The sequence below is a fragment of the Pteropus medius genome, unplaced genomic scaffold, assembly GCF_902729225.1.
Source record: "Pteropus medius unplaced genomic scaffold, Ma_sr-lr_union100, whole genome shotgun sequence".
NCBI lineage: Eukaryota > Metazoa > Chordata > Mammalia > Chiroptera > Pteropodidae > Pteropus > Pteropus medius.
Window position 1 is genome coordinate 3,211,427 of NW_024354886.1, and position 11,252 is coordinate 3,222,678.

At 45.4% G+C, this 11,252-nt stretch overlaps 1 pseudogene; it reads left to right on the forward strand.

Moving 5' to 3' along the window:
• Positions 1-4,202: 4,202 nt before the first annotated feature.
• LOC120597568 (40S ribosomal protein S3a-like) lies at positions 4,203-5,001 on the forward strand (annotated as a pseudogene).
• Positions 5,002-11,252: the final 6,251 nt, after the last annotated feature.

The following is an 11,252-nucleotide window of genomic DNA, read 5'->3' on the forward strand; positions in this document are numbered from 1 at the left end:
TAAATCACGAGCCTGTTAAGGGCTGGCAAAGAGGAGTTTATGTTCTCACCTCCCCACTGGGGTTTTCTTATTTTAATGGCTGCTGTCTCCACCTTGTTGCCCCAGGGGAGGACGGCTTCCTCCCTGAAACTCTGATAATAATAATAGCTAATACACACTCTTTTTTAGTGCTTACAAGTGTTTTCTCATTTAATCCCATAACCACCTATGAAGTGAGTCCTATTACTATCCCCATTTTACAGAAGAAAAAACTGAGGATCAAAGAGGTTAAGTAACTTACTCAAAGTCACCCAGTAAGAACGCAAAAGAAATGTTTCTAAAGCAAAGGTGAATATCTTACAATTCTAGCAAAGATTCGGTTGTGAACTTGGATGACCATGTTCTCACTGCTCCACCCTCAGGCTTCCCTGCTCCTAGCACAGTGGGTTGTCTCCGCCTGATGCCTCTTCTACCACCTGGCCTTCCAGAACAAATGGCCACTTCCTCTGTTCCCTTAATTAAGCCTCACAGGCCCTCAGGGATCTCCCGCTGGGTGCTGGTCTCCCTTGTCCTGAGCCAGGGGCCTCCATTGAGATTGGTCTTTGTTCTGCAGTGTAGAGACTTGGTACTCAAGTACCTAGCACAGCTTCACACTCCAGTGCCTATGAACCCCTGGGGCCTCACACGCCCAACAGCCTCACTCTCTCAGAGCTTCCCCTGAGCAACTTCTAGCAAATACCTGACTCCTCCCCCAAACCCTAAAGTTCACGAATCTTCCTCACTTTTCGTCTTTACTTTTTATTACGGAGTATTTAGAACATATACAAAAGTAGACAGAACAATATAATGCACCCCGTGAACCCATAACCCAGACCCAACAACCAGTGACTCATGGCCAGTCCTGCTCCATCTGTAGCCACATTCATTCCCCCTTCCCCTATAATTTGAAACAAATCCCAGACATCAGATGATTTTTCGCCCATTAATATTTCTGTGTGTATCTACACACACACACAATCACACACATACATATAATGGTAATATTATTCTATATGTACATATATACATATGTTTTATATATATTATATACAGTTGACACTTGAACAACGTGGGTGTGAGCTGTGTTGGTCCACTTGTACATGGATTTTTTTTCTAATTGACCCGCGCAGGTCAAACCTGCTTCGTTCAAGTTTCAAGTGTATTTTTGATCAGCCATTGGGACCCATGTATGCAGAAGGCTGATTTAAGTTATATGTAAATTTTCAACTTCGTGGGAGGTCAGCACCCCTCACCCCCACATTGTTCAACTGTACATGTATATGTAAATGTATGAAACAATATTATCATTACCATACCCCAAGAGATATTTAGCAATGGTTCTTCAATATGCTTAAATACCCAGTCAGCATTCAAAGTGCCAATTCATCATAAATGTCATCTGCTATAGACTGAATTATGTCTCCCTCAAATGCGTTTATTGAAGCCCTAACCCCTAATGTATCTATATTTGGAAATAGAGAGTTTTAGAAGTAATGAAGGTTAAATGAGGTCATAAGAGTAGGGTCATAATCTGATAGGACTGGTGGCCTTATAAGAAGAAGAAGTGATCTCTCTCTCCACAGCCTCCCCAAGTCCCCAACCTCAGAATAAAAGCCATGTGAAGATAAGTAGCCACGTACAAGCCAGGAGAGAGTCCTCCCCATACACAGAACCCTGCCAGACCTTGACTTGGGACTTCAGAACTGTGAGAAATAAATTCTCCTGTTTTTAAGCTTTCCAGTCTGTGGTATTTTGTTATGGCAACCTGAGCAGAGTAATTTATCATTATCTTCAAAAAATCAGGATCCAAATAAGGTCTACATGTCACAACGTGCTGACCCATCTATTAAGTCTCTTTTCATCCACAGGTTCACCTCGCTCTTTTGGTTATGCTACACAGAACAGCTGAGAGGACACTGGGTTGCTGGCCCTACAGGTCACACAGTCGGGATGATGGTAGTGCTGGCTCTTGGATTTCCTGTTCATGATAATTAGAGCTAGGGGATTGATCAGATTCCTACTTAAATGCCATTCCTTCCTGGATGTCCTCCCAGGTCTGGAGAGGCCACCTTCGTTGGTGCTCCTCTTCTTTCGACTGCAGTGCCTGGTTTCCCCTCGGCCTCCAGACTGACGTCGGCTCCCTACAGGCAGGGCGAAGGCATGTGTGCTTCCTGGCTTCCAGAGCAGAGTCTGGGCTGGAACAGCGGGACATGCGTGCCCCTCACACGGAGGTGGGAGAGTGGGCAGAGGCATCTGCAGTAGGCCACCTAATAGCCCAACTCTGAACATGACACAGGCACCATCAGAGCAGCATCTGCCCAGGTAGAAGGGTCATGATGCGCACATCGCCAAACAATCTTCCAGGGTTCTGCCTCCCAAAGCTACCCATGCTCCTTAACCTTGGCTCCTCACAGTTCTGTCAGCCTTTCTACCTAATGTCTCACCTGCAGGCATCACCTGAGGTTCAGCCCAGGCTTTCTGGTCTCCTTCTTCACACACACACACACCACACACACACGCACACACACACACGCACACACACTGCGCTTTTACACACCCTGAACCACCCAATTCAGAATCTATCCCAGGGTTCCTGCCCTCCTACCCCAGCCTGAGTATTCCCAAGACTTCAGGGCATCTCTAGGGGCATGTCTCATCTTCGCTTCCAACTCAACACGCAGACTCTAAAACCAGCACTGTTATCCCATGGAAAGATTCTCAAATTCTTGGTGAGCTGTCGAGACCCTCCTGGTCTGGCTCTGATCAACCTTCCCAGCCATTTCTTCCTCACGTGCCCCCAGGCCTGGGTTGTGACTTTGAGTGCTGGCTCTGTGCTGAATCAGCTGAGCTAAGCTGAGCCACAGTTCTAGACACCCCTTTCTTGCAATTGTCCGTGGTTCCAGAAGGGATGCAGCAGCCGCGTTCACTCCTGAGGAGGGCACAGGGCTCCAGCATTGTTGTACTTCACACTTGTTGATGCAGGTCTCTGGGCTCTCCACTCACCTCCTCCTTCAGCTCATCTAACTCCTGGACCAGGTGTGTGGTTAGTTTCAGGACAGAGGGTGCCTACTTCTTCTGCAGGTCACCTGTATCACTGAAGTTGGTGGCTTGGAGGTGGCTGCCTGTTCATCCTCCAGAGTCCCACTTCTTCTCACTGGTTCAGTTCATTGTTGCTTTCCCCACTTCACATCCATCTTCCCTATCCGACTGCCTCCCCTGATGATTTTAGACTCAGAAGTAGCAAATCTTTAAGTAGCTTCCCCATTGTAAAAGGTCAAATCCTATATTCTGTCTCACTCCTGGTAGTTCTACTTCTCTCATTAAATCTGACCTATAGGAAAAATGGTCATGGGAATGTGAAGTACATCATAAGGAATATAGTCAATAATATTGTAATAACGGTGTTGTGTCAGATGGATTCCAGACTTATGGAGGGATCATTTCATAAGTTATATAAATGCCTAACCACTATGTTGTATATCTGAAACTAATATAATGTTGTATGTCAACTGTAATTGAAAATTTTTAAAATTATCGGACATATATGCCTTCGGCTAGTAACTGAACTTCACTTTCCTCATCTGTGAAATGGAGATAATCACAGTGCCAACCTCTTGTGGTGTTGTGAAGATTAAATGGGAAAATAATATGTGTAAGGGCTTAGAAAAAGGCCAGGTACAGAGTAGGTCCTCAGTGAATGTTGGCTACAAACATTTTTATTCCTGACAGAAGACCTTCCCATGGCTCCCCTCTGCCTTGACCAATCAGTTCTTTTGCCTGGAATGTCTCTGCCCTATCAACAAACAGCCTGTTCACTTCCTCTAGGAAGGCTTCCTTGATTGATATCCACCGCCAGAAATTCCTTTTCTTCCTCAAAGACTTGGTGTTTCTCTCTGTTTACTTGGACCTCTTCTGCCCCATTCATTAAGTCACACATTCAATCGACAAGTATTGAGCACCTACTATGTGTCAGCACTCTGATAGAGGTTATGGATTAAACACAGTCTCCTGCCCCTTAGCCCACAATGTAATAAGGAAAGTGAACCTGTTAACCACTAAAATATGGTGGGAAATTCTTTGAACAAATGAGTCATGAACACCCAAAGAAGGGGCATTGAAGTCTGCAGAAAGCAGAGGGTGCTGCTGTTAAGGCTTCCTAGCCTTTTGGCTCTCTAGGCGGCACCATGGAGGTTGGCACGAACAAGTGCCTTACAAAAGGTGGCAAAAACAGAGTCAAGAAGAAAGTAGTCGGCGCATTTTCTAAGAAATATTGGTATGATGTGAAAGCAGCAGCTATGCTCAATATAAGAAATATTGGGAAAACACTAGTCACAAGAACTCAAGGAATCAAAATTGCATCTGATAGTCTCAAGAGTCATGTTTTTGAAGTGAGCCTAGCTGATCCGCAGAATGACAAGACTGCATTTAGAAATCTCAAGCTAATTACTGAGGATGTTCAGAGCAAAACTACCTAACTCATTTCCATGTCATGGACCTTACCCATGACAAAATGAGTTCCACAGTCAAAAACTGGCAGACCATGACTGAAGCTCATGTTGACGTCAAGACCAAAGGTGGTTACTTGCTTCATCTGTTCTGTATTGGTTTTACTAAAAAACGCAGCAAACAGATTCGGAAGACCTCTTATGCTCAGCATCAACAGGTCCACCAAATCCGGAAGAAGATGATAGAAATCGTGACCCGAAAGGCACAAATGACTTGAAAGAAGTAGTCAATAAATTGATTCCAGAAACATTGGAAAAGACATAGAAAATGACTTGCCAATCTATTTATCCGCTCCGTGATATCTTTTTTAGAAAAGTCAAAATGCCGAAGAAGCCCAACTTTGAATTAGAAAAACTCATGGAATATTATAATGAAGGTAGCAGTTCTAGAAAGGCTAGTAAGAATGAGACAGGTGTTAAAGTTGAAAGAGCTGATGGATACGAGCCCCCAGTCCAAGAATCTGTTTAAAATTCAGACTTTTCATGGAGATAAATAAAACCTATTCATGATATTGGAAAAAAAAAGAAAAGAAAAGAAAAAAGAAAAAAAAGAGCTTTCTAGCAGAGGCAACCTGAAGGATGAAGGATGAATTAACTCTCCAGGTGGACAAGGTAAGAAAATGCATTCAAAGCAGAAGGAACAGCATGTGCAAAGGGGTGTGGGCATGAGAGACCAGGGCAAGACCAGAAGAAGAGCAGGGAGTCCAGCACATCAGGGTGCCCAGGGGCTGGGGAATGAATGGCAGGGCATAGGCTGAGGGCCCTGGCAGGATTTGTCTGCAAAGTTGAACGATGTGCTTATGAGGTGGGGGAGTGTATACAGAATTTTAAACAGAGGAGCCCCTGATCTGATGGCTATGAACACGTCCCCTCTGAGGGTGGACAACGTCTCCATTGCAGGGTTCTTGGGGTCCTTACATGGATAAGCCTGGTGCTTTCTCCCCTCTGCTTTCAAGCCCTAAGGAGAATGGAAGAGCTCAGTTCTCTGCAGCCCAGACAGGGGGAAAGAGAGAGGAGAGAGGAGGGAGGGAGAGACGTCCAAGCACAAACTGTGGGGCTGGGCAGTCACGGGGCTGACAAGAAAGCTCTGCCCTGGGATGCAAAGGGAGCTTGTGAGCAGACTGGGGGCACCCAAAAGGCCCCTCGCTGAGAGCCTTGGGGCAGCAGGGGGCATTTGAGGCTGCCAGGGTAGAACTGTCAGAATTGGGTACCTGGATGCTGTGAGTGTGTGTGGTTTGTAGTGAGTATGTGGTATGTGTATATGTGTGGTGTGTGTATGTATGTGACATGTGTGGTGTATGTGGTATATGTTGTGTGCGTGTGTGTGTGTGTATGTGCTGTGTGTGCAGGGAATTTCCAGGGGTTCATGAAGGTGTAGCTTTTTCAGGGGAGAATGAGAACTCGCAGGGGAACATTTATCCCCAGTGAGCCAAGGCCTGGGAGGGAACAAGCTTGGCCTGGTGTGTTCCCAGAGGCTTCCCCTCATTCTCAGCTCCGCCTCACCTGCTGGCCTCTAGCCTTAGCCAAGCGCAGCACCTTCTGAGAGCTTAATGGCCTGTAACAGACAGGCCTGTGATCAAGGGACGAAGTGGCTCCAGGGACTGATGCAGGCAGCCAGCCGAAACCTGTTCCTGTGGCTTGTGTGGTCCTTGACACCCCTCCCCATGCCAGCCTCACAGCCCTCTCTTCCCCCTCAGCCCCTACTCTCTGGCAGGAGCTGTCTGAGTAGTCACGTGGTGAGCAGAGACCATGCCACCAGTACCAATGAGAGGAGTGGGCCTTTGTCACCGGTCCCTGACTTGGAGGGGGAAAGCTAAAAAAAGCTAGCCTCCCTCTCAGACTAGTCTGGACTGTCCCCTCCCTTAAACAGTCAGAATTTCCCCACTCTGCTGCACTCCCACTACTGCTGAGACTGTCTTCTGGGAGGACTTGGGGCTGCCCCTTTAGCGGGTGTGGGTCCAGGCTTCAGACAGTCACCTGCCTTCTTTCCCTTCACCTTTTCCAGGACACTTCCCACATTTTGGTTTCTGTATGTCTCTGCCCCTTTATGGTCTGGATGTTCCTAAATTGTATTGTTAGTCTGAGGGCTATAATTACTCAGAGCCATTCAGCTCTGTGAAGAACACAGGGAGGCAAAACTCAAACTCCCCCAGTTGAGGGCTGGCCGCTCAGGCAGGGAGTCTGCTCAAGGGTGTAAAGACAGCAGAAAGACAAGACAGCAAATGAGTCAGTCCTGACGTGGGTGGCCGAGAGGACGTCAGCGAAGAACGTAAACAGCTTTCTTCTTCTGCAGTGTGTGAACTATCTAGTTTCAAAGTTGGCATTCTCAGGGATTGGGCAAGGCTTGCCCTGGCGTCCACCCCACTGTTCAGGAAGGACTCAGGGTCACCAGAGGCAGACAGCAGGCGGGGCTGAGGGAGGTGTCCTGGGAAACAGGGAATGAGAGGGAGGGGTGTATGTGAAATAGCAGCAGGGCTATTTATAGCAGCCAACAGTGCAGGAGGCAGGAGCCATGCCCCCAGGAGGCAGAGGGACAGATTGTGTTTCTAGGGGAGGAGAGTGGGCCTGGCAGAGCTAAGGCCAGGATCTGGTCAGGAAGGCGCCAGAAGGGAGGCAGCGAGGTTGCCCAGGCCAGGAATGGTGCCAAGCTGTGCCTGAGAAGGCACCCAGAGTGCCAGCACACGGCCAGCATACAGGACCTCACGCTCCACCCCGGGTCAGGTTCCTTTTATCTCCAAAGAGCTGTGGGCTGTCCAGGACCGCTGAGTCCTTCACAGCAGCTCATAAAGAAACATGAGTCGCTTGGAGAGAATCAACAGATTTCCAAGTAGAGCAAGGGAACCATTTGTTCTTACACAGCCAGCCAATTGCCCTGCCCACTGGTAAACTTTCTCCCATGGCCCACCTCCCAGCCTGAGCCACTTCTTCCCATCTTCCTGCACAATAGCAAGAGCTGTTCTCTGCCTGCGATTCCACCATTAATACACCTTCTCTAAGCTCCTCTTTTACATACGTTCCAGGAGAGCTGTTATATAACCAACCACACATAAGCCACTAAAATCCAGTTCTCCCATAAAAAGCTGCAGGATTCCTTCCTTCCGTCCCATCAGGGTTCTCCCTTTATTCTTTCAGCACATAGTGCCTGTGCTCAGAACTTGGAGGAAAGGTGACAAATGATACTCATAAATCCTGCCTGAGGCCTCAGTCCTTACAAGACCCTGAGAGGGCAGGACCTTTATTTGTGTCTGCGTCCCCGGTGTCAGCACAGTGCCTGCCACACAGTAGGCCCTCCACAAATCTTTTGTGAGTTCTGAGCGTGTAGGAAGGGGTCCTGGGAGAGAGAGTTTGGCTTTTGGTGTCCCCTAACCTCATTATCCACTCTGGCCAGGTTCTGTCAAGCCCCAGCCCTGTCTCCCGCTCCTCTCCCCACCCCTCGAAGTTAGAACACACTCTTCAGTTTTCTACCCACCTCGGGGCTCCGTGCTCCAGTATGAGTGAAGCACCAATCCTTCCCCATCACAGTCCCAGTCCCTCACAAGGCAAATCGGAAAGATTTGCTAGCCGAATGTCCACTCTAGCTTCAGTTTCTCGACATTTTTTAGAGGCCAGCTTCCTCTGGTCTATGTGAGAGGTATATCTAGTTTATGTCTTACTGGGTGTCATAGCCAAGTCCATAGCCAATGGTCTACAAGGCCCAACTCCCTGGCCTCATTTCCACCAGTTTTCCCTCTCTCAGTCTGCTCTGGACACTTGGCCTCCTCCTGCCCTTTGACTTGCCAGACATATTCCCACCTCAGGGGCTTTGCACTTGCCATTTCTGTCTACAACTCTGTTCTGCCAGATATCTGCATAGCCCACCCTTTCGCCTTCTTCAAATCTTTACTTAAATGTTACCTTCTCACCAAAGCCTTTCCTCACCCCAATATACCCTCCAAATTGTAACACTGATGTAGGGAGGAGGCAAGAGAATTAAATTGTTAATCAAGCCACAATCAGAGACTGCAATATGCAGATCAGACTGCAGCTAGGCCAGGAGGACACCTTCAGAACAAAGGAAAATTTTGGTTTGGATTGCTAACAAACCATTCCCCACACCTGTGAAGGGGAAACGGGAACCAAGAGTCATTCCGTATGGCTAAAACATGGGGAATCTATGAATTAAAGGCTGGGAACTGCCAGCAGGCCTTTCACTCTAAATATGCTTACCCTTTCACATTACATACTCTTCCCCTTCCTTGCTGTATGTCCATATCAAAGGAAATGGGTTAACATAGTTCTTTTAAACTATGGCTCACAGATAAACTGAATTCCCTGAATACTCTGGGTCCCTCTCAGTGCCTTTATTCTGTCCCTCTCTCCCTGTCTCTCTCACTGTTCCTCTCACTCTCTGCCTCTGAGAGGAGACCTGTCCATGGAGTGTCACCTCTTTTTTAATAAACTTTCCTTTGACTCTAACTCTGGCGTGTGTGTTGAATTCTTTCTACACTCTCCACCAAGGACCCTCTTCTTCTCTCGGTACAGGGTTTGGTCTCCCCCTCCGCTCACGGAAATTTGTCCTGTCCTGTATCAACACCACCACACATTCCTAGTCTTTCTCCTTGCTTTATTTTTCTCACTTTCTGATATACTGATTTCTTTGCTATGTTGATTGTCTCTCTCCCCCACTAGAATGTTAGCTCCATGAAGGCAGGTGTTTTTGTCTATTTTGCTTACTGCTATAGCCCCAGCATCTACAACAGCATCTGGAACATAGTAGGTGTTCAATAAATATCATCGAAAGAATCAAGGGGAATTTTTGCTTTCTGTCTCTCCTAAGCTCTCACAGGGCAGAAACTCCAGGACTCAGCTTCACTGTGAGCCAAAGTCCATTCTGCCTCTGGTCCCTACTGCAATCTCTTCCCTCCTGGACAAGATGCAGCTTCTACCTGGTCCCCAGCAGGGTGGAAGGGAGTAAGCCACACCTCTCTTACTGCCTTACCCTTTATTAGAGGCAGAATTGGGAGCTACAACCTGGGGTGGGAAGAGAACTTAAACTGATGCTATCTGTGACTTCTCTCTCAGTCCAAAGAAAAAGTGGTGCCTTCCTTTAAAACTATAAATTGATAAAATTTTAAAAGGTGCACGTTGGAATCATCATCTGTAGAGTTTCTCTAAAACATTTTGTTTCCAGAATCCATCCTCAGAGAATTTTTTAAAATAATATTTTTATTAAATATAAATATAAATGTTTATATTTTTAATTATAGTTGGCATATGATATTATATTAGTTCCATGTATACAACACAGTGATTAGATATCTAAATAACTCATGAAGTGATCACCCCAATAATTCTTGTATCTCTCTGATACCATACATAGTTGTTACAATATTATTGACTATATTCCTTATGCTTTACTTTATATCTCCATGACTATTTTATAAATACCAATTTGTACTTTTTAATCCCTTCCCCCTTTTCATCTGACTCCTCCCAAACACTCTCCCATCTGGTAACCCTCAAAATGTTCTCTATATCTATGAGTTTATTTCTGGTTTTTTGGTTTTTGTTTTTGTCATTGTTGTTTGTTCTTTAGATTCCACATGTAAGTGAAATCATATGACATTTGTCTTTCTCTCTTTGACTTAGTCCACTCAGCAAAATACCCTCTAGGACCATCATGAAATATCTTTTTGCATATCTTCTGTCTGTGTGTGTCTTTTAATCTGAAGCGAGGCTCTTGTAGGCAGCATACATAAGGGTCTTGTTTTCTTATTCATTCAGCCACCCTATCTTTTGATTGGAACATCTAATTCTTGTTCGTTTGAAGCATTTGTTGATAGATATGTAGTTATTGCCATTCTTTATTTGGATTTTCATACATATATTTTTCTTCTTCTTAAAGAAGTCCCTCCAACATTTTGTGTAATAGTGGCTTGGTGGTGATGAACTCCTTTAGCTTTTTCTTGTCTGGGAAGCTCTTTATCTGTCTTAAGATTCTAAATGATAGTTTTGCTGGATAGAGTAATCTTGGTTGTAGGTCCTTACTTCTCATCATTTTGAATATTTTGTGCCAGGCCGTTCTGACCTGCAAAGTTTCTTTTGAAAAATTACCTGACGATCTTCTGGGTGCTCCCTTGTAGGTAACTAATTGCTTTTCTCTTGCTGCTTTTAAGATTCTCTCTTTCTATTTAACCTTTGGCATTTTAATTATGATGTGTCTTGGTGTGGGCCTCTTTGAGTTCATCTTGTTTGGGACTCTCTGAGCTTCCTGGGGTTGTATGTCTATTTCCTTTACCACGTTAGGGAAATTTTCTGTCATTATTTCTTCAAATAGGTTTTCAAAATTTCTTGCTCTCTCCTCTCCTCTGGTACCCCTATGATGTGAATGTTGTTATACTTGACGTTGTCCCAGAGGGCCCTTAAACTATCCTCAGTTTTTTGGAATATTTTTTCTTGTTGCTGTTCTGATTGGGTGTTTTCTGCTAGCTTAAGTTCTAAATTGCTGATTTGATCCTCTGCTTCATTTAATCTACTGTTGATTCTTTTTAATATATTCTTCTTTTATTATATTCTCCATTTCTGACTGGTTATTTTAATGTTTTCTATCTCCATTTTTATGTTTTTTATCTCTTTGTTAAAGTTCTCACTGACTTCATCTACTCTCTTCTAAGTTCATTGAGCCACCTTATAACCAGCGTTTTGAACTCTGCATCTGGTAGATTGCTTGTCTCCATTTTTTAAAGTTAT